The sequence below is a fragment of the Dromiciops gliroides genome, chromosome 2 (genome assembly GCF_019393635.1).
Source record: "Dromiciops gliroides isolate mDroGli1 chromosome 2, mDroGli1.pri, whole genome shotgun sequence".
NCBI classification, from domain to species: Eukaryota; Metazoa; Chordata; class Mammalia; order Microbiotheria; family Microbiotheriidae; genus Dromiciops; species Dromiciops gliroides.
In genome coordinates, this window is record NC_057862.1 from 547336211 (window position 1) to 547361542 (window position 25332).

Here is a 25332-nt window from a genome sequence, read left to right on the forward strand (position 1 = left end):
GATGGCAGATCATGAATTAGCTGACAAATATTTACTGACCTCCTGCTATAACTAGATTGATGCCATGGAATATATAGAGGAATCTAAGATATGGCCCTTCTCCTTAAGAATGTTCCATCAATCAATCAGCTTCCTATTCCTAGGTGTTTGGATACAAAGACAAAAATGAAATTGTCCTTTACCCCAAAAAGCCTATGTTTTATGCAGGGAGACAACATAAACTTACCTAGGTTTATGTAAAATATATACCTATTAAACATATCCCTGTGAAGAGGACACATGCATTTAAACAATCAAATGCACATGCATTCAAATAATCAAATGGATCTGTGACTTCAATTTGGATATTCTTCCCAGCAGTTTAAATCACAAACCATCCATGCTGGCCCATTCTGCACAATTCATTTCTATGAGTTCACCATGCAGGAGTACTCAAGATACTGAAGGGCTTCCATGCTTTCTCCTGACATCACAATACTGCCTGCCTCACTCAGGCTGTCCACCTGTCATCTCTCATCTTTACTGTGTGACCAACTCATCTCCTATTCCTATCAAACATTTCCCAGATGACATCTTTTATGCTTGTTCTTCTAAGTTCTTCATTGGTTATATGCCTGTTCATCCCCAAATGCACTTTTCCATTACCCTCTGTGTAATATTCATTTTCAGTTCTTGAGAGATTGTTGTGTTCCATGCCGTGCAGTCATTTAGCAACACTGACAGAATGTTGGTGTTAAAAAGAGGTCTTTTTTCTGGTATAATCTTGGTCTCATTAAATGAGTTTTGCAGTTTCTTTTCTTTCTTTCTTTTTTTTTTTGCAAATTCTTTTTTCTCCAGGAAAAGGAAAGAGATTTAAGGGAAACAGTAACTTTGAGAGTTGCCTCACGAGTGACTTTAATTTTAAGAGTTCCTGAATTCAGGAGTCCTAGACACCAGGAGCTATTTACCTCCTCTTCAACTCTGGGCAGAATTCGTTGTCCATGTGTACTAACTATCCCAGACACACACACACACGCGCACACACACACACATACACACACATGTATATATAAAATATATACATGTGTGTATATGTGTATATGTATGCATATATATACACACACATGCACACACATTTTTATACATATATATAATGGTGGAGATGCTCTATAGGTTGTTTTATTTGGTCTCATACTTTGGGTTAAAGCAAAGACTTGGGTTTGGGAATTTATAGGATATTGGTAGTAAGGAAGCCAATAAATTAAAATTTTATTATTATGTGATGTGGTACATCAAGAGGGGGTGGGGAGGGAGTAGGGAGGAAAGCATATACACACACTATATGGCCATGTAAATAGATTTTCATCACCAAAAATACAAATTCACTCAGTATGAGAGTGAGGGAATAGTGTTGGGAAAAATACATGCTCAGAGTTAGGGTTCAGGTTGGATACCCTAAAATGGGTAGAGAAGAGTTAATCAGGGCTAGATGAGGGATGGGCATTACTAAACAGATTCAGATGTGATGAAGTTCTCTAGATCATTTATTGATACCAGGCTTAGGTGACACTCAGATGGGGGAGTTTGTTGAGACTAGAAATTGAGAGCAAGTTTGGGTTGGCTATCTAAGGCAGAGAAAAAGGAGTAACTCCCAGGTCATTGCACTTAGCCAAGAGTTTTATCCAATCAGAAGCTGTGAACATTGGCTGCTTGACATGTGATTAAAAATGGTCAGAATGGAAGAACAACACGAAACTGTCTGCCATTGCCTGCATGTTTTATGGGTGTTAGGACCATATTGGAGTGACACCATATTTGAGTCCTATCCTTATAGCTATAACATCAAAGAGTATAAAAATTACCATTGTCACAGCTGTCCATCCAAATGTATCCCATAATCTGTGCAACAGATATGCTTCATCCACTTGATCTTCCTTGTATGGATGGTAATGCCAAATCCTTTTGAGTTAGTATAAATCTCTTCTAGTAGGCTGTGAAATATTCTGGAGCTTGATACACTGTCATCCACAAAGAGAGACATCTGAAGGCCCTCACCATCCACAGAAAATCCCTCTTCAACTTAGAGTCTTGTGTTGTATCTCCATCGCAATGGCAAACACCTTTGGTGAGCATACATCTTCCTGTTTTATGCCTCACCTAATCTTTATTTTCAGAGAGTCATTGAACAGAGTTATTTCTGCTGATATGCCTTTCAAGGAATATTGAATGTTTTTGATGTATTGATAAGCAATACCTTACTGGAAAAGAGTGTGTCAGATGCATTTTGTTCTACCAGATTGAATGTGGGGTGTCAGGACATAGATACATGGAATGACAACTTACAATAGAAGGCGGCAGGGGGCAGCTAGGTGGTGCAGTGGATAAAGCACCAGCCCTGGATTCAGGAGTACCTGAGTTCAAATCCGGTCTCAGACACTTGACACTTACTAGCTGTGTGATCCTGGGCAAGTCACTTAACCCCCATTGCCCCACCAAAAAAAAAAAATAGAAGGCTGCATGCAATAAGTTCTATATGGTAAGTGATATTTAACATTTAATAGCAGGGTTCACTGTTTTGAGAGGGAAAACTGAGGCAAAAGAGGAGGAGAAGGAATGAGCATTAAGGTAAGCTAGAAGACCAAGGGCAGAACCAAGCATAGAAACTATAAGTCATGAACTATAACTTGAGTTTTCTCTTCCAGGTTCCATTCACTAAGTTGTAAAATTTGTCCTAAAACCTTTGAGGAACTCTTCAGGTATGGGTAGATGGCTATAATAAAATGTCTCTCCCCTCCCTATCCCTGACACATGCAACTATGGATCTTAGAAGGTCCCTGAAGATAGAGGGCTCATGGTATTGAAATATAAAACTAGGAGATTTAAGGATTTTATTTATTTTTTGTGGGACAATGAGGGGGTTAAGTGACTTGCCCAGGGTCACACAACTAATAAGTGTCAAGTGTCTAAGGTTAGATTTGAACTCAGGTCCTCCTGAATCCAGGGCCAGTAATTTATCCACTGCACCACCTACCTGCCCTCGTTTAAGCATTTTAAAAGTGTGGTTTTCATCAACACCTTTAAATAGGAGATGAATCTGTTATGGTACCTCCACTGAAGCCCCTTTCTGATGCCTCATTCTAGAATTAGGGTTGCCTTGAGCCCTCAAAAGCTCTGCTAGCTGAGCTCAAACTCTGGCAGAGCCTATTAAACTGTACAGGTTTTGATTATAGATCCAGGAAAAAGGACTAGCCTGGCTAGCAAGATCTGGTGAGGCTTATCATTAAAAGGCTATCCACCTGTGTGTGTGTGTGTGTGTGTGTGTGTGTGTTTTCTCTATCAGAGAAAGGAGATTTCACTAACTTTGAGAGTCATCTCATATGTAACACCAATCTTCAGAGTTCCTGAATTTGTGAGTTCTAGATATCTAGGTTTTCTCCAGGTTCTTTTTTTTTTTTAGTGAGGCAATTGGGGTTAAGTGACTTGCTCAGGGTCACACAGCTAGTTAAGTATTAAGTGTCTGAGACCAGATTTGAACTCAGGTACTACTGACTCCAGGGCCGGTGCTCTATCCACTGCGCCATCTAGCTGCCCCCCAGGTTCTTTTGTTTTTTGTTTTGGGGGTGGGTTTTTTTTTTGTTTTTTGTTTTTTTGTTTGGCTTTTTGGTGTGTTTTTTCCTATGGCAATGAGGGTTAAGTGACTTGCCCAGGGTCACACAGCTAATAAGTGTCAAGTGTCTGCGGCCAGATTTGAACTCAGGTCCTCCTGAATCCAGGGCCGGTGCTTTATCCACTGTCTCACCTAGCTGCCCCAGGTTTTCTCCAGATTCTTAGACATTCCCTACCCCTAAGAGAAGGAAGAAGACAGTCCAGATGATTGGAGTACCATGTTCTACTTGGAACACAAAACTACCAGATGATTCTAAGTGAGCCAGAAGCTGGAGACAGTGGAGAGCATAGCCAAGCAGTGTTCCGCAGTAACCATTGGCAGAGGATCCAGTGGAAACCATAAGACCAAGGTGAGGAGGAGTAGTGAGAGGACATCAGGGGTCCCAAGGCACCACCAGAGGTACAAGTCACTTTTTTTGCACATGCCTTGCCCACAGGTGTTTCCTACACGTTCACCTCTCTTCTCATACCCTCTGTGTGTGGCCCCTCTCTCAATACTCTGAAAGTATTCGAGGGAGAAAACCTTAGACTCATAGGGAAGTTGTTTTCTTGCTTCCTTTTATGCCATTTCAGCAAATGTCTTTAATTGTGTCTTCTGGCTAACTCCGAAAAGGTAGATGTGTTGGAGGAAGGGAAGCCAGGTCATGAGGCTTGGTAATGCAGACCCTCAGAGCATTCTTGCAACAATCTTATAGAGTGGGGAGCATGGCATTATTATTAATCATCTTGTAGAGTAGGTTCACAGATGTGAAATGTGTTGCCTTAGATCATACAGAGCTTATGACAGAGCTAGCATGTAAGCCCAGTCCACTGATAAGAGAAGAGACAAACTGACAAACAGCAAGGAACCATATTCTTCCAGAAACCAGGGGATGACAGTGATTTACTCCAGGATAACAAGGCAGAAGAAGGGTGGGACAGTCCAGAGGTTAGATTCTAACAGAGAGACCTGCAGACCAAAGGGAAATTATTTCAGGCAATGCCTAAGAGGGACTTATTTAGCATTTTAGACCTGAACTTGTCACCTTCACTAAGCTAATTGAACAACATGAACTGTACACATGAAATTCCTCAAACATATATAGTTTATGGCCTAAAATTCCCTTATAAAGAAGTAAAATTTTAGGGGCAGCTTGGTGGTGCAGTGGATAAAGCACTGGCCCTGGATTCAGGAGGACCCGAGTTCAAATCCAGCCTCAGACACTTGACACTTACTAGCTGTGTGACCTTGGGCAAGTCACTTAACCCTCATCGCCTGGCCAAAACAAGAAGTAAAATTTTGGCATACAACTGAACCTACAGTATATAATGGACGTCAAGGGGCAGATGTGATAGAGGCAGGGACCATTAGAGAAGCCAAAGAGAGTGGGAGAAAATGAGATTCAGAGACTCAAGTTTCAATGAACAAATCTTCCTCCTTTTTGCTTCTGACTGATGACAATAAAGAAGGAACCCAAGTTATCTAGCAAATGAGACAGAGCCAAGTCCCTGTTCCTACCACCATCCAAGAGCAGCTGGAGTTTATGGACAGAAACTCTGGACTAGAGAAGCTGGGATGCAGGAACCTTAGGCCTTCTGGGTTCCGCTCCCTTTTTGCCTCTATAATGATCTGAGTCTGTGTCTTTTAGGAAAGAAACTGGTGCAACCTAGCGCCTACATAATTAATATATGCTTCTTAATTGACTGGTTGATTGTCAACAGTAGTGTCTTCAGGCCCCGAATGGCTTTACCATTTCTAACCAATTTTGTCTCCAAATGTTCAATTTTATTTTTTTCTTTTATTTTCTTTTTTACAAATATTCATTTTTGCAGTCTATTTCAAAACTCCAGGGAGACATACAGTCAGGGTTGTGCTGGGATCAGCTCTAACTTTTTGTGAGTCGATTGTTAAATTTTCATTGTGAGCATTTATGCCTCAGATATTGCCAAATGCTACAAATCAAAGCTTGATTGATTGTTTTGTTTATTTTCTTGATTTAAGAAATTATTTCTAATGCAGCTTAAACTTAAATGTGAGTACATAATCCCTGCCACCCCCTCCCACCCCCCGCCAAGCAAACAATCCCTGGTTGTTAAACAGTTTTACTAGCACATCCCTACATTTGGTCTATACTTATGGTTGACCATCAAATGACTCAGCTTCAATGCCCCTCTTGAGGGCAGATTTCCTTTTGGTCTTTATATCTCTAGCACCTGAAACATTGTATTCCACGTAATAGGTATGTAATAAATATTTGTTGAATTGAATTTAATCCCCCCTCCACCTCACCTACTCTTAGAGCTCAAAGAGACCTTGGAAACAACCTTATCCAAATCCACTATTTTACATTTCCACGAAGCCCAAACAAATAAGGAGTGGGGAGGGGTATTGGGGAAAAGAAGTGAAGGACTGAGGAGGAAGAATGATACTTGGAAATAAAAATTTCCAAAATTTGGAAAGCTTATTTCAGGTAACCACAGGCCAAGAGAGATTTATTGGTCATAGACATTTTTGAGCTAGAAATGAGTTCAGGGGACCCTCCCATGTTTGTGTGAAGAAAAGTTACTTTTCATTTTCCCAAAGTCTTGAGATCATTAGAGTAGACTGGGTGATCAGGGCAGTGTTAGTGGTGGTGGTTGTTGCTAATATAGAATTATAGAGTTGGAAGGAAGCACCTTAAAGTTTGCCTAGCCCAACCTTCCTCCCAATGCAGAAATCCTTTCTATGGAATTACTGATATCTCACAGCATCTGCTTAAATATCTCAAGAGATAAGAGGCCAACTCTTTGTCAAGGTGACTCATTCCATAGTCGGGCAGTAATAATTGTTGGAAATTTCATCCTTATGAAATCTACCTCCATGTGATTTTCCACCCCCCACCCCCAACCCCTGCCTCCAGTCCCAGGGACTATTTCACCAACAGGGTCATGGGATGAGAATTGGTGAGCAGAAATGAATCCTCATGGAATGAGGATGTCGAGGATTGGTGAGTGACTTTTGTGAGGTTCTTTTGAGAGTCAGTAGACATCAATTTGAATCCTAGATCTGTCATTTGGTAATTCTGTGACCTTAGACAAATTACTTTCCTTATCTGGGCTTCAGTTTCCTCATTAGTGAAGTGAAGATATTGGATATCTCATATATTCCTCCTAGTACTGAGAGTCTACATTTTTTGTCTACACCACTTCTTCAGTTAAAAAAAAGTTCCAAAATCCAAATCCCTATCAGGTAGTCAGGACTAAGGTTTTAAGACTGGCTCTCCTAGGAACTCATTAGCTAACCCTAAGTAAGTAGATGTCTCCCCTCTATTTGAAAGAGAGAGAGAACAACACCAACTCCCAGTACCCAATGTCCCCAAAGTGGTATGGGAAGGGCCTCTAAAAAACTGGCCAAAATCCATGCAAAGGTTCCCAGGGGCCCTCTGGGAAGGGCAATCATACTATTTCAAATCCCCAGGGCCTTCTTCACCCCCTCATCAGTCTCAGCTCCCACCATTAACTCCCTTCCCCAGTGGCCTATTTGGAAGAAAAGTATCAGGGGGGGTGTGGGAAACTTTTTCCCTTGCTAGAGGCAAATGGGCTCTGCTCCATGGTTCCCAGGCCCATAGCACCCATATTGCACATGGCTGTTCTTCCCCAATCCCAGTTGTCCCCTGCCCCCCCCCACATGCACAGGCACCCACATGGGCTGCCAGGCATCACTGAATCTGCTTTCTTGGGTCTATGTAGAGCACAATTGCTGGACATAGTCCAGTTTCTTCCTCTCTCACTCCAAAAATGTTCTGGTGTCATGTTAGCCCTAATGCATGCACCTGGTTTAACTTAACTTGGCTTCTTCACTCAATCTGGTGGCATGGTCAGAATTGATCCACCTGAGGCCTAGCACAATTATTAGACGTCTATGCACCACAAGATGTGGTGTGGTAACCTTTCCATAACATTTTCAGGTGTCATCATGGACACATAACTAAATTTGGCCTTGATCCAGACATATAGTGGTAAAAAGTGTTAGTAATGTCATAACTGTCTCAATTTTGTATTGTGTATGGATATGAGTATCCTCCAAAGGGGGGGACTCCAATATGCTGTATATATATCAAGTTTAAACTTGTTTTGTAAATTTTGAAGAACTTTCATTGTTTAATTTGAACATTTTTGGACAATGCTATGCTAAAGATTAATGAAAATCTAGCAGTTCCAGAGACAACCAGAATCCAGAAACAGCCAGAATCCAGACCAGAGTCCAATTCCCCTGATGACATCTCAACCCTCCTTCGAAGACAAGATTTTAAGGACTTTAAATGGACATTTTTGTTTTTCCTTCTGTTACTATATACATCATTTGTAATATGTATTTTCCCTTTCCTATATTGTTATTAGTATATTGTTTGTTAGCATTGGTTATGATATTCTGTTATTTTTAAAAATTTATTTATTATTGTTCCATCAAGGAAATACCCCGTGTTTCTTGACAAAATAAAGGGGGGAATGTAAAGCATTAATTGTTATTTGAGGTTTTTATGCCTTGGTGTGCACTAGCCTGGGGCTCTGCAAACCGCATGGTGCTCCACCCACTAGTTGTAGCCGTTGCCAGGGCTCTGGCACCTCACGTCATCACCACTCGCTGATGCCTACATGGGCCTGGCAAAATTATAATTATTGGAAGCCTAGTGAGGGTAGTCATGTGACTGTCAGAGTGGCCATCCCATTGGCTGGGGCTGTGTGGGGAGTTTCTAGGTTTGGGGGAAGAGAATTGGGCATTCTAGGTGGAAGCTGGAAAGCGACAGGTGTTCTGCTACATATTTTCAGCTGATTCCTGGGCAGTGGTATTTTTTCAGGTATTATAATTTCCCTTTTCCCATTTTATTTCCTTTCCCTTGATCCTACTGATCCTGTCTGTGTTTTTTTAAGTTCATTCTTGTTAAAAATAAATCTTGTTCTGTTTTGAGGGAGGCTGCCGGTCTCCTTCCTTACCCCAATATTGCAGCGAGCCGCTTAGCTAGCACTCCCCAATTAAAAATTGGTCCCCACAGGTCAGAGGTCAACAGTAACTCATAACAGGTTTTTCATTGGTATCCATTTATCCTCTTGTTGTCCTTAACTCACTTATGGCTTCCCCAAATGAATAAATGAATGAATGAAAAAGAGTTTATTAGGCAAAACTATGTACTAAGCACTGTTCTAACTCCCCATTCTTGATGGAAGACTTTGATGATCCAGATATCACTGGATCTCCCCCCACCCAAAGCAAAGCAGCTAATTTTATCTTTTGAAAGGAGGAAGGATCAACAAGGGGCTCTGATTATCATTAACAGAGAAGAACTTGTTATCAGGTGAAAATAATAGGAACCCTCAGGGCAAAAAATCAACCACCCTCTCCTAGAATCTGTGATAGAGGAGAAATCCAGGCAGAGTCTGCTCTGTGCCACTGATATCAGAAAAGAAGATATCAAAAGATTTCAGAAGATAGATAGTTTCCCTTGGACTAAAATGCTTTAAGAGAAATCAGCTCAGGAGGGATGGGAGTTACTCAGGAATGAAATATTGAAGACACAAAGGGAAGCAATTCCATTGAGGGGAGAATGTGGAATTTGTATGAAGATTCTAATGTGGATGCACAGGGAATTCACCAACCAATTTCAATTTTTAAAAGAAACGTGAAGAAGATGGAAGCAGGATAAGGAAACACTGGATGAATATAAATGTGGCATAATCCTATAAAAATATTATCAGGAAAGCATCAGCTCAGGATGAGTTGAGACTGGCAAGGAAAGCTAAAGATGATAAAAGTCTTCTTTTATTAAAAACTATATTGGGAGGAAAAGGAGGATCAAAACAGGGATAGGACCTTTGTTTGAAGTGGATGGGCAACCGTAACTGACAACAGAGAGGAAGTAGAGCACCTTTCCTGGCTTTCCCCTACCCTACCCACTAGTGCCTTCTCCTCTAAGGTAATCATTTATATGTTTGGAAGATCTATGGAGAAGATTTATCTCTATCTCTATCTCTATATCCACATCTATATCCACATCCATGTCATATCCCTATCTACATCTACATCTATGACTACATCTACAATTTCATCTACAACTACAACTACATCTACATCTACATCTACAACTACAACTACAACTATATCTACATCTACATCTACATCTACAACTACAACTACAACTACAACTACATCTACATCTACATCTACAACTACAACTACATCTACATCTACATCTACAATTTCATCTACAACTACAACTACAACTACAACTACATCTACATCTACAACTACAACTACAACTACATCTACATCTACAGCTACAGCTACAACTACAACTACATCTACAGCTACAGCTACAGCTACAGCTACAACTACAACTACATCTACATCTACATCATCTACATCTACATCTACATCTACAACTACAACTACATCTACATCTACATCTACAACTACAACTACAACTACAACTACATCTACATCTACATCTACAACTACAACTACATCTACATCTACATCTACAACTACAACTACAACTACATCTACATCTACATCTACAACTACAACTACAACTACATCTACATCTACATCTACATCTACATCTACATCTACATCTACATCTACAATTTCATCTCCAACTCCAACTACATCTACAATTTCATCTCCAACTACAACTACATCTACATCTACATCTACATCTACATCTACAACTACAACTACAACTACATCTACATCTACAACTACAACTACAACTACAACTACATCTACAGCTACAGCTACAGCTACAGCTACAACTACAACTACATCTACATCTACAGCTACAGCTACAACTACAACTACATCTACAGCTACAGCTACAGCTACAGCTACAGCTACAACTACAACTACATCTACAGCTACATCCACATCATCTACATCTACATCTACATCTACAACTACAACTACATCTACATCTACATCTACAACTACAACTACAACTACAAATACAACTACATCTACAACTACATCTACATCTACAGCTACAACTACAACTACAGCTACAGCTACAGCTACAGCTACAACTACATCTACAGCTACAGCTACAACTACATCTACATCTACAGCTACAACTACAACTACATCTACAGCTACAGCTACAGCTACAACTACAACTACATCTGCATCTACATCATCTACATCTACATCTACAACTACAACTACATCTACATCTACAACTACAACTACAACTACAACTACATCTACATCTACATCTACAACTACAACTACATCTACATCTACATCTACAACTACAACTACAACTACATCTACATCTACATCTACAACTACAACTACAACTACATCTACATCTACATCTACATCTACATCTACATCTACAATTTCATCTCCAACTACAACTACATCTACAATTTCATCTACAACTACAACTACATCTACATCTACATCTACATCTACAACTACAACTACAACTACATCTACATCTACATCTACAACTACAACTACAACTACATCTACATCTACATCTACATCTACATCTACAACTACAACTACAACTACATCTACAGCTACAGCTACAACTACAACTACATCTACATCTACATCTACAGCTACAGCTACAACTATAGCTACATCTACAGCTACAGCTACAGCTACAACTACAACTACATCTACATCTACATCTACATCATCTACATCTACATCTACATCTACATCTACAACTACAACTACAAATACAACTACATCTACAACTACATCTACATCTACAACTACAACTACATCTACATCTACATCTACAACTACAACTACAACTACAACTACATCTACATCTACATCTACAACTACAGCTACAACTACATCTACATCTACATCTACAATTTCATCTCCAACTACAACTACATCTACAATTTCATCTACAACTACAACTACATCTACATCTACATCTACATCTACATCTACATCTACAACTACAACTACATCTACATCTACATCTACAACTACAACTACAACTACATCTACAGCTACAGCTACAGCTACAACTACAACTACATCTACATCTACAACTACAACTACATCTACATCTACATCTACATCTACAACTACAACTACATCTACATCTACATCTACATCTACAACTACAACTACATCTACATCTACATCTACATCTACATCTACATCTACATCTACAACTACAACTACAACTACATCTACATCTACATCTACAACTACATCTACATCTACATCTACATCTACAACTACAACTACATCTACATCTACAGCTATATCTACATCTACAGCTACATCTACATCTACATCTACATCTACATCTACAACTACAACTACAACTACAACTACATCTACAACTACAACTACAACTACAACTACATCTACAACTACAACTACAACTACAACTACATCTACATCTACATCTACAACTACAACTACAACTACATCTACATCTACATCTACAACTACAACTACATCTACATCTACATCTACATCTACATCTACAACTACAACTACAACTACAACTACATCTACATCTACATCTACATCTACATCTACAACTACAACTACAACTACATCTACATCTACATCTACAACTACAACTACAACTACAACTACAACTACAACTACATCTACATCTATCTATATAGAAGATCTATATCTACAGAGATGGATACACACATATATAATATATAACATGTGTATGTATAAATATGTATTTACATATATGTATATAGCCATATATATATATATATGTATACACACATGATAGAACATAAGCTCTCTGAGGGCAGGAATAATTTTTTTGCTTTTTTCCCTCTATATCCCTAGTGCTTAGCACAGTACCTACTGCATAGGAAGTGCTTATTAAATGCTTATTGATTAATCAATTGTTTTTGTTTTTGTTTTTTTAGTGAGGCAATTGGGGTTAAGTGACTTGCCCAGGGTCACACAGCTAGTAAGTGTTAAGTGTCTGAGGCCGGATTTGAACTCAGGTACTTCTGACTCCAGGGCCGGTGCTCTATCCACTGCGCCACCTAGCTGCCCCGATTAATCAATTGTTATTTTGTTTCTGTTTTCTCTGCAAAGGAGAATTGGATTATACTAGCAATTACAAGACAAAAATTACTAATAGGGAGTTGAATCTCAAGATAAGTAAGGAGAGAATACAAGAGTATCTTCTGCCTTGGATGAATTCAAATCACCGGGTCTGGATGAACATGCTTGGATGATAAAAGTACTGGCAAAAACAATTGCTGATCCTCTGTAAGTGATATTTAAAAGTTCGTGGAAAATGGGAGTAATAACACAAGATTGGAGAAAGGCAAATGTCGCTAAGGAAGGTCACTGATCGCTGAATGGAAGATGAACTGGAACAGGGAGAGATCTGGGGAAGGCAGAACAGCCAGCAGGCTTCCTGATTTTCAGAAAAGGTAAGACAAGAGAGGCTGCAAACTGTAAACCTGTGAGCTTGACTTCAGTTCCTAGGGAAATTCTAAAATGAGTCATTAGAGATGGCTAGAAGATATCTAGAGGAGGGAGGGGGAATTACAAAGAGCCAGTGTGATTTTGTCAAAAACAGGTCATGACACTAACTTCACTTCCTTTTGTGACTACAATCAGAGTAAGAGGTAAGGGAGATGCTGTGGATGTAGTTTGTCCAGATTTTAGCAAAACTTTCGATAAGGTGTCTCATGGTATTCTTGTGGACAGAATGGAAATGTAAGGGATGAATGATAGTATAATCAGATGGAATGAGAGCTTGTTGGACAGCCATACTTGAAGAGTGGTTGTTAGTAATTCTGTGTCATTGTGGAAGGTGGTAGGTCTTCAGTGGAATACCCTGGGTATCTGTTCTTGGTCCTGTGCTGTTTCACAATTTTATCAATGACTAGGATAAAGATAGATGTTATAATGATCAAATCCACATATGACACAAGGATAGGTAACATACTGGATGACAGTCGGGATCCCAGAGGATCTTGACAGGCTAAAGCATTAAGGGGAATCTAGTAAGATGAAACGCAATAGGGATAAATGTAAAGTCTTGTACTTGGGTACAAAAAATAAACTTTACAAGTATAAGATGGGGAGGTGTGACTGGACAGTAGTTGTTCCAAAAAAGATAAGGGAGTTTTACTGAACTATATTATCGTCCCTCTCCCCCCGCCCCCGCCAGGGTCACACAGCTAGTAAATCTCAAGTGTCTGAGGCCAGATTTGAACTCAGGTCCTCCTGAATCCAGGGCCAGGGCTTTATCCACTGCACCACCTAGCTGTCCCCTTTACTGACCTATAAGTTTAATATGAGAATGTCATAGCCAAAAAAGCCTCAGAGTACCTAGAACCTGGGTTAGCTTTTCTGCACATCCATATGTGAAAGGTGTTGCCACAGCTGATCCATGTAAAATGACTGAATTAAATAATCTCTAAATTCTTTTCTACCTCTAAATCCTAACTCAGAATAAAGACAAAAGAACCAGAAAAACAAGAACATTCACAGCAGCTCTGATTCATAGGATTTAGTACTTGCCCAGTGAGAGGGGATCACATAGTTCAACTCCTTTATTTTACAGAAGGGGAAACTGAGGCTCAGAAAAGGGAGACAAGGAGCAGACACGAGATGTGAGCCCTGCTCTGTCTATTCCATACCCAGTGCTCTTCCTTATCCTACATAAAGGGAAAAATATATCCACAAATGCAGAGATAAATGGACAGAGAGCGAATGGGAGGAGACAGCGAGCTCCTATGGGCATTATTACAAATGGAAATTCATTTTGAAATGTAAATGGCTTAAACACATGTTTAATTGGTTTGGTTATTGTTTAAAAGTAAGGGCATAATGAATTAATTTTTAAAAAGTAAATCAAGCTCCATCTAAAGGCACCTGTTCAGCAGACATTTATTTATTAAGCACCTCCCACATCAAGGCATTATGCTTGGTGCTATACCAACCAATGCCCAGTTGTTTGCCCCACTCCTTTTGACACTGTCAATCTGGGAGCTGTTCTAGGAGCCACCTCTTTGTTTCTGTCTTCCCTCTTCCATCACATAATTGATGTGCCAGGCACATAGGGTTTGGACACAAGGAAAAATAAGCAGAATATAAAGAAAAAGCAAGTAGATCATTAAGAGTATCCAAAATGGGGCAGCTAGGTGGCGCAGTGGATAGGCCGGTGCCCTGGAGTCAGGAGTACCTGAGTTCGAATCTGGCCTCAGACACTTAACACTTACTAGCTGTGTGACCCTGGGCAAGTCACTTAACCCCAATTGCCTCACTAAAAAAAAAAAAAAAAAAAAAAAGAGTATCCAAAAAAAGTATTCATGGTAGTCTCAGGTCATACTCAGTCTTCCTAAGCTTTTCTCTAGCTAAAGTTCCCCAGGCCTGACGGTCCATGACTCTCCCAGTCTGAAGTCCATAAAGTTGTCCCTTATGTTCTCTCCTTCAGCCCCTCCCCACCCCCCTGCAAACAACATCCTCCACATCAGTACATCCCTATGCCAAATTGGGAATCTCCCACCTTGACACTCTTGACTAAACTTATTGGCCCATTCTACAATCTCAGGCTTGCTCTTGGACAATCAGGAAGCCTCCTAATTGCTGGCCTGGCTTTTGCTATTTCACCCATAATATTGTTGTTATTGTTCCATTGTGACTGGCTCTCCAAGATCCCATTTAGGGTTTTCTTGGCAAAGATATCAAAATGGTTTGTCATTTCCTTCTCCAGCTCATTTGACAGATGAGGAAACTGAGGCAAACAGGTTAAGTGGCTTGCCCCAGGGTCGCACAGCTAGTAAGTATCTGAGGCCAGATTTGAACTCAGGAAGATGAGTCTTCCTGACTCCAGGCCTGGCTCTCTATCCACTGTGCCACCTAGCTGCCCTCCATAATCTTATTTGGCTATCTAGGTATCTCTGCTCCTTCAAGTCAAAAGGACTTAGACAGGAGAGAGCCAGTAAAGGGCAAGTTTTTAAGCTTCAGGGGTTGGGATGGTGTCATTTCTTTCCTGGGGAGTCTGGATTGCTCCAGAACTCTCAAAGAAAAACTGCTTTCAGCCCATAGGAAGGATCTGAAGGGGCAAAATAGAATCTGTAGCCAGGGTTTAGGTAGACTGATTCCTCTCTGAGCTAAGACAGACAGACAGACAGATGCAGTGAGAGAGGACAGATAAACAAGACAGGGTTTTGAGCACAAGCAACCAGGCTTCACCAGGGCAGCTGGTGCTTTTGTCCATCAGGGAAGATGGGGCAGCTGCTGCCAGAACAGAGGACATTTCCATTTGGTGGTGAATTTTACCTTGACCAAGAATTGATGAGGATGGCAAAGTGCCACTTTCCACTCTTCCCTCCCTTTCTGGACCCAAAGATTTTCTGTTATTTCAAGTTCTGCTTCCACTTTATGTTTTAATTAATCCTAAAGAAAGTTTACCCTAGATTTTTTTAAAAAAACCCAGGATCAATACTAACTTTTCTTGGTTGCATACTTCATTATTGGTAAAAGGGTTGCAGAGATAAAGCAGTGAGTAAATGGCTTGTGTTATACAGAAGCTAAAATCTAAGTCAACAAGCATTTATTATGAACTTACTATGTGCCAATCATTGTACAAAGCACTAGAGACACAAAGAATAGGGGGGACATCTTTGCCCTCAAGAAGATCATATTCTAAAGAGGGAGACCACATGCAAGCAGCTATGGACAGAAAAGATGCATACAGTGTAAATGGAAGGTAACAGGAAAGGGGAAGGCACTAACTCTGAGGGGGGGCTGAAAAAAACTTCTTGCAGAAGGTGGGATTTTAACTGAGCCTCAGAGCAAGCCAGGGAAGTCAGGAGACAAGAGACAAGGAGGGAGATAATTCCAGGCATGGAGAACAGCCAGTAAAAATGCAGGGAGTCCAGAGAGGGAATGTCTTGTTCAAGGATCAGCAAGGAAGTCAGTGCCGCTAGATCTTAGAGCCTGTGGAGGAGAGTGAAGGCTGAAAAGGTAGGAATGGGGCCAGGTTATGAAGGGCTCAGCATCCAAATGGTGGATTTTATGTTTGATCCACGAGGTAATGGTAATCACTGGAGTCTATGGGGGGCAGTGGCCGGGTGACATCATCAGGTCTACACTTGGGAAATGAGTGGAAGGTTGCCTGGACTGGGGAGAGACTGGAGTCAGGGAGACCGACCTTCTGGCTATTACAATAAATAATAGGTGCATGGTTTATGGTGATGAGGGCCTCACCAGGCTGGTACCAACGTCAGAAGAGGGAAGGGCACATTTCTGAGAGATGATGAAAATATATCATTGACAGGACTTAGCAGCATATTGGATGGGAGGGTGTGAGAGAGAGTGAGGATGATACCTAGATTGGGAGCCTGAGAAACCAGATGGCGGTACCCTTGACTGTAATAGGGAAGCTTGGAAGAGAGCAGGGTTTTAGAGAGGGCATGCAGGGAAAATAATGGGTTCACTTTTGGATAGATTAAGTTTCAGAAGTCTACAGGTTATCCAGTTTTTTAAAAAAAGATGAAGGTCTGGACCTTGGTCCAAAGTGTCGGGCTTTCATCCTGGCTGTGGGCTTGATTCAAATGAGAAAGAATCTCACTGATTTTACTATTAATTCCTATATAAATACTATTGTTCAAATGTACTGTTATGAACAGATTCAGAGAAACCTAGGAAGACTTGTATGAACTGATGCAGAGCATAACCAGAAGAATTATTTATAAAGTAACAACATTGTAAACATAAATAGCTTTTCTTAAATAAAATAAATAGTTTTGACAGACTTAAGAACTCTGGTCAACACAATGACCAGCCATTATTCCAGAGCACCAGTGATGAAGCATGCTATCAACCTCCTGAGAGAAAAGTGATTAATTCAGGATGCAGAATGAGACATTTTTTTTGTATGTGGCCAATTCAAGAATGTGTTTTACTTGACTAGTATATTTGTTACAAGGGTTTTGTTTTTCTTTTTTCAGTAGGGGGTTGAGGATGATAGAAGGGAAAGAAAATAGTTTTTTTAATGGAAAAAAATAATTTAGAGAAAAGACTGGCACCATCCACAAGTCAGAGGTGGGGGCTAGTTGAGGAGGGACTAGTTGGTTCGCCTGTGATACCAACCATCTCCATCCCCCAACTTGTACAAACTCTACCTTTCTCTTGAGAGACAGACAAACAGCCCCCATTTCTCTCCAGTTGTGTACTAACCAGGAGAAAAAGCTGGGTCTTGGTGGCATCTGAAATGGATCCCAGTTCCAGGTCAAGCGGACTCCAAATGGTCAGTGTTACAAGTTTACCCTGTAAAGCAGCTGATCACTTAACCAATGGATACAAGGGTAAATGGGGCAGGCTGCTCGTTTTCTCAGTTTTGCTCCCCTTCACATGGAACTCCAAAGAGATCACAAGGACAGGGGCTGGGGAGAAGTCTGGGAGTGTGTAAAGAAGTTTTGTAGGCTAGTGAATGTTCCAGAAGCCACGTTTGCATGGAAGGCTGCTGAGAGGTGATTACGATCCTCCATATGTGACCTAAGAAGGGTGGAAACAGGGAAGTTTGCCCACTACCTCACCCCTCTGATTCTCTGGCCCATCCCAGCCTCCCTGAGGAGTTATAGCTGAATCAGCTCCCTCTTTAAGAGAGCTGCAAAGAAATAGAAAGGTCAATATTCCTCCTCAGTAAAATGAGAGGGACTAAATGATCTTTAACCTCTCTAGCTCTAAATCCCATGATCGTAAGGATTTACATTTTGAAAATCTTTTTTTTAAATTTTCTTACTTTGGGTGGGAGCTCCCTGTGCTGTAAGGGTGATTCAGAGGCCCACCCCCTTGTGACCTGGGCACATCATTTCTCTCCTCTCCTTTCCTTCCAGGCTCAAGAATGATTTGGCTGCTTCTGTGAGGGAATAATGCTTATGGGTGAGGGGTGATGGAGAGGGGCCAAAGAGAAGGATGTTCAAGGACAAGCAGGCATATGAGGTAGAAAAAGTTAATTTGTCTAAAACGACTGAAATCAGTTCCTCATTAGTTCAGGCAGACTGCTGCATCCTTGATGGGAAACCAGAATGCTTGGCTTCCCATTCCCAGAAGCTTGAAGAGGATATAACTGCTGTATGCTGGGGGCCACAGCCTCTGGGATTTTCTCTGGGGGAGAGCCATGGCAACAGTAGAGGTGATGTCCCAGTTTTAGGCAGTGGTTTTAGTTTAAATCCCAATCCCTCCAGGCAAAATTTTGCAATTAGTCCCCTTGTCCAGCCTACAGCTCCCCCAAAATACCCAACATTATGTATCCACTAACACTCACACTAATGGGGATCACTCTGCACGCTCCGGGTCCACTTCTGCCCTCCCCTGCTCATCGTCCCCTGGGATGTTCAAAGGCTTCTGGGAGTTCAGAACTGTGCCATTCAGATATGGTATCATTAGGGTTCTTTCCTCATTGCTCCCCAGTTACTGATGCTGCAGGGTGACTGTGGGAGGGGAGGAGGAATGGAGGCAGAAGGAAGGTGTAAGAGATGCACGTAGTCTCAGGGCTGGAAGCACCAGACTCGACCTTAGCTCTTTCTGTCCTCCCACAGTTCAAGGGTCACTCAGCAACACCCTGGGCCTCACACCTGACCACACCCTCACTCTCACCCTCATACTCGACTGGGGATCCACACCCAGATGCGGCTTATTCACTATTCTCTCTCCCTCTACTTTATACCTCCTTGTCTCCCTCCATCATTTGGAGTGGCCAATGTTCTGCTGTATGGAGAATTTGAACTCTACTCCCAACACTCCTTTTTCATGTTCAAAAGATCACTAGTATAAGGATCAGCAGTGCCTGCATTGCCAAAGAATCTGCAAGTGTAACTCTCTTAGACTGAGGTCAAAGGTAGCAGAGGAACAGAGAGAAGGTGAGGGCAGGGGAGGAAGTGAACAGCACAGGTAGGGAAGCCCATTAAGGACACTACTTCTTTTCAGTCCCTCAGGGCCTCATCCTAAGATGCTGAGATTCTGTGCTTGGGTGTTCCAGCTAAGGTCACTGAGGCCACAGGGACCTTGACTCCTCCTAAAGGAATATTTTCTTCTTCCCTTCCTCACCCCTTCTAGTCTTTCCTCTGGCACAGTATGTCCATAGTGTGGGAGAAGGAGGGGAAGAGGTGCTTACAGGACCTGCTCCTTCCCCACCTAACTGCTGTCACCCCTCCTATCTTCCCCTAAACGCCTAAGCTCAGAGTCAAACACCTTTTTCTATTAATCCCTTGCCAAAATAATGGTCAAAATCGGCCCTAATGAGCATAGTTAACTGCCCAAGCAGTCCCTGGGGTCTCAAAGGTCCAGGGAGAGGATGAACCATAAAATCTCCATGTTGGAAAGGTCCTTTGAGGTCTAGCCCAACTTCCATCATGACCCCAAGATACTGAAATGGTTTGCTATTTCCTTCTCCAGCTCGTTTTTATAGATGAGGAAACTAAGGCAAACAGACTTAAGTGACTTGCTCAGGGTCACACAGCTAGTAAGTGTCTGAGGAGATTTGTTTGTTCGTTTGTTTTTTTTTTAGTGGGGCAACTGGGGTTAAGTGACTTGTCTAGGGTCACACAGCTAGTAAGTGTTAAGTGTCTGAGGCTGGATTTGAACTCAGGTACTCCTGACTCCAGGGCCGGTGCTCTATCCACTGCGCCACCTAGCTGCCCTGTCTGAGGCGATTTGAACTCAGGTCCTCCTGACTCCTGGACTGGTATTCTATCTACTGAACCACCCAGCTTCCCAGCCCAACTTCTACTACCAAATATATGAATCTCCTCAATTGTAAAGGAGCATCGGTAAGTCCTATAACTTCTCTGGTCCTTAGCTGCAAATGGGGGGCAGGGGGACTTGCATACTTTTACCTCGAAGGCCCTTCCTGCTCTGAAGTTCTAAGGGTATGTCCTTGAAAAATCTAACTTCAGCTTTAATATCTCTGCCTAAACAAGGCAGCTCATGCAGTTTTCAAACATTTCTAATTGTGAGCACGCACTTGCTTAATAAAGAACTGAAATCTGCTTCTGTCTAACTCCACCACTTCCATCCCCTGGACCTAAGGAGGGCAAGTCTAATTTCCCTTCCATGGAACAACTCTCCACCCCCAGCCCGAGCCACAAGTCTTCTCTTCTCTCAAGTAAACATTTCCAGTTCCTTCAGCTGATCTCCATGTGGCCCGGTTTCAGGTCCCCTCACCCTCTTAGTCACCCTCCTCAGCACAAACTCCACTTGTCAGACTTCAAGAGGCTTGAAGTGCTTGTTGTTCCCAGAATTAAACAGGAGCCTCCAGCTGTGGCCTGACCAGGGCAGGGGACAGCAGCTTTATCACCTCCCTCATTCTAGACACAATGTTCCTAGCCATCTAAAATCCCAATAGCCTATTGGTTCCTATGTCATACTGTTGATTCATTTCCAGTTGGCAACCCATTCAAACCTCTAGGGTTTCCCCTCCCCTCAAATGAACTCTGAAAAAGCCCCAAGTGTCTTTTGTCTGAAAGTCATTGATGTTGGGGGATGCGGGGTACCCACCTACCTAACGGCAGCTTCTGTTCATTCAATAAAGGACAGTAACAGAGTGTTCTCAGTTAGCTTGGAGGTTCTGTGAAATACTGTGGTTACACATGATATCCACTTCAGCTCAACTCTCAGGAGGAATTACCTCCCCACTTACCAATGATCAGTTTACTCGGGATTTATGACCCATATTTTCAAAACAAAACGGATCTGAAGAAAAGAACACATACTTTTTTAAGAGGCTCTGTGATAGGAGTGCTCTTTATTGGACCACTTCTCTTGATTTAGAGTTCAGAAAATACTGTTGTACTCATAGGGCTCTATTCTGGATAGGAAAAAGTGTCAAAGGCCCTGGCGAGCAGGTGAGATTGTCAGAGCCAGGAGATGTGTTCAAGTGTTTAAGAAGTGCCCAGGGGCAGCTAGGTAGCATGGTAGATAAAATACCAGCCTTGGATTCAGGAGGACCTGAGTTCAAATCCGCTTCAGACATTTGACACTTACTAGCTATGTCACCCTGGGAAAGTCACTTAACCCTCATTGCCCTGTTAAAAAAAAAGTGCCCATGCAGGGTCCAGAGGGCAACCAGTTGCTTTTGTAGCTAACAAGGACAAAGTGGGCTACGCTTTTTAACTCTGGGTCTTTTGGCACCCCAGTGACTTCTAACTTAGTGCCCAGTCCAAGACCCTGGTCCTCGGCTTAGCAGACAATTTTTTCCTCACAAATAAATGCTCCAGAAGGGTGGGTTCCTACCTTCTCTTTCATGTGCTGCCACCCTTCTATACCTGAGCATCCCCCAACTCCTTCCCAATTCTCTGAAGCTAATGTGAGACTTGAACTCAAGTTCAAATCCTTTCTCATGTACTTACTAGTTGTGTGGCCCTAGGCAAGTCCCTTAATCTCTGTCTGTGTCTCAGTTTCCTCATCTGTAAAATGGGGGAGAAAACAGCATCAACCTTCCAGGGTTCTTGTGATAACAAAAGGAGATAACATAAGTAAAGAGCTCTACAAACGTTATGTACCTGATAAATGCAAGCTGTTGTTGTTATTGCTGTTGCTATTAACCAAGGGCAGTGGCAAACCCATCTTCCTTCCATTCTACTGAGGCCAGTCTGACCTACCTGTATGCCCCATCAGCTGCCCAGAATACTTCCTGACCCCCAGGAAAATGTAAGCTGTTGGAGGCAGTGACTATTTTTTGTTTTGTCATGAAGTATCCCTAACACCTAGAATGGTGCCTTCCACAGAACAGTCACTTAATAGACGTTTGTCAAATTTACTTCCTAGGTGTAGGTAAACTTGGTTCTTTCCCTTGGGGAAATGCTATTCCTCCCCCTCTAGCTGGCACCTCAATCTAACCTAGGCCCAGTCCACGGGGCCCTAAATGGTCATGGTGCCAACTATGACCAACCCCAGGACCAATGGCATCATCAAGACTGGTGCTGCCTTGGGAACCTCTCATTAAGTCATAGAACATAAACTTAGAGCCAGATGGGACCTTATCAACTAGTCCAACCTCATTTTACAAATGAAGAAAATAAGGCCCAGAAAAGTTAAATGATTTGGCCAATGTATCACAAGTAGTAAATGGAAGAGGCATTGAAATTCAGTCATTTTTCCACTGCATCTCATTGTCTGATAGACCAGTGTTATCCCCACCCTAAGGTCATGACTTTGATGAGTGGATACTCATCCCTTGCCTGTCCCCCAAGCCAGACCCGCTTCATTCAGATGGTCACTCAGAAGGCTGCTCCCCAGAATGTAGGGCCTTGCCCAAATGGTAGCTCCAGAATCACACTATCTCCTGCGCTAGAGGGTTTCTTGCCTGCAATATCTCTGGGTCCATTCAAAGGGCTGGAAAGGCTGACACCTGGTGGGTCCAGTGAACACATCACATTTTTTCCCATCTCATCATCCAGCCCCATTCATTTCAATCAAACCTCAAGCTGAAGAGTGATTTTTTGGTTTGATACTGGCCCCAGGAGAGTGGTCCTTTCTTACAATCTCAGGCTACAGCTCTACAGAGTTCCAAGATTTTACACAAAGAGTAATAATGCAGACAATTTCCACCCACAGTAAGAGAAATGTCCTTTTATTACACCCCCTCCCTTCCAAAGAGTTTGACAAGTGAAAGTGTGTACTCTTAACAAGGCCTTACCAAAAAAAATCCTTTGTCAGACTGAGTGTCCCTATTTTTGGTTCAGGAAATAAAAACCAAATCTAATCTAGGGCCAGTCCATGTGGTCATAGAGTCCAGGGGACTGTGTGGGGAATGTACCAAAGGCTATGGAGACTTGAGTTGGGAGGTTTTAGAAAGATTCCCTTAGGAAGAGCCCAAATAACATGGAGTTGAGCTGGGAAGCAGTCCCTGAATGGATGAAACCTGCCTTGCTCCCGAGCTGGGGAAAAAAACTGCTCAGCAGCCAAAATGGGAGCAGGGCCAGCTCTCAGCTGAGCTACAAAGGCAGAGTTGTCTCCTTTGCCCTTGGCCTCATTGTGGAAGGAGCAGTGAATTTCGAGTCAGAAGATCTGGGTTCAAGTTCTGCCTACAAGTTATGACTCATTGTATAACTTCAGCTGAATCACTTAACCTCTTAAGCTTCAGTTTCTTCATTTATAAAATGGGGCTGATAATATTTGTAAGATCTTCCTCACAACAGACTTGTGAAAGTCAAATGAAATCATGGTTCTGAAGAGCTTTGCAACCCATTTTGCCTTGTCAACTCCACTGCCTAAACAGATGTATCCCCTCCTGTCCACTGACTCAGCCACCCACCCTAGTACAAGCTCACATCATTTCTCAACTGGAATATTGCAATCATTTCCAAACTTTCCCTCTTGAATTCATCCTCCAAACAGCTACCAAATTGACATTCTTAAAATATAGTCTGACCATGTCACTCCCCTGCTCAAGAAGCTTCCTGGGCTCCTTCTTACCGCCAGGATAAAATACAAATGTTTGACTGGCATTTAAAGCCCTTCCAAATCCAGCTCCAACCCGTCTTTCCAGACTTATTCCACATTATTCTCTCTCCCACACTCTGTGTTCTAGCCCAGTTAGCCTACTGTTGTCTTCTTTATACATCATTTCATCTTCCATCTCTGTAGTTCCTCATGTCTTCAGTGCTCACCCTCTTTACCTCTGACTTTGGAAGCCACTAGCTCCATTAAAGTATCACCTTAAGTGTCATCTCCTACACAGTTATTTCCTGGTTCTCTGACCCCAATTGTTGGCATGCCCCACCCCGAAATTACTTTCTACTTACTTTATATGTATTTGTATAGACTATTTGCATAGTGTCCTTCCCCTGCCTCCCCAGGAAGACAGGAAAACTTATTGAGGACAGGGATTCTGTCATTTTGTCTTTGTATCCATCCCCAGGGCCTGACACCTAGTAGGTGTATTTATTAATGCTTGTTTCATTAAACTGAATTGAACCATATCTGATGATATGGTGATGATACATGATGTAAGGCAGGCCTGTTTTGTGAGAAAGGAAGAAAAAAAAAGGCCTCTAATCTTTCATATTTCAGCTTCTGAAGCATACTCTTTTTTTCTCAGTTCCCCCTCCCTACCCTAATTTCTGCCTGAGCTGCTGCTTGGCAGAGACATCCTTTGAGGGTGGTTTTTTTTTTTTTGGTGTTTTTCTTTTGAATCTTTGGGGAAAAAGAATTGGGCAGAAGCCAAAGCCCTTTAGGGCCTTAGGAATGCTTAAGCAGGATTGATGACTTGGGATGTTTTAGTCAGTTTTATTAGCAGGGGCTTCAGTCTACTTCCCCTCAAATTTGACCTGCAGAGTTGATGTCTTGTCTCCTGCTATTCCCCAATCCCTTGGGAGCTCAAGAAAGTACATCTTGATAGGCCTCTTTATAACTATCAACCACATCTCTGTGACCAGGCATTTTTGTCTACTGTTTTACCCCCCTGAGCCCCACTCCAATCCTATTGTAAAGAATATTCAATCTATTTTCCAAAGCAAAATGGGCTTTTTGCATATTGATTTTATGTGATATTCATATGAGCTGGAAATGCACAGACTCGGCTCTGGTTAATTCCCCCCAGACTCAAGCCTTTTCTTTGTACTTTCTGTCTAAAGCTGGGCCAAGACAGCTAGAGTACAGCTATGGTCACTCACCCCTAAAATAGTAACATCACTTTCTTTTCTCTCAAGTCTCTCTGATTTAGCTTCCTAGTTTTCTCAAGACCCGTC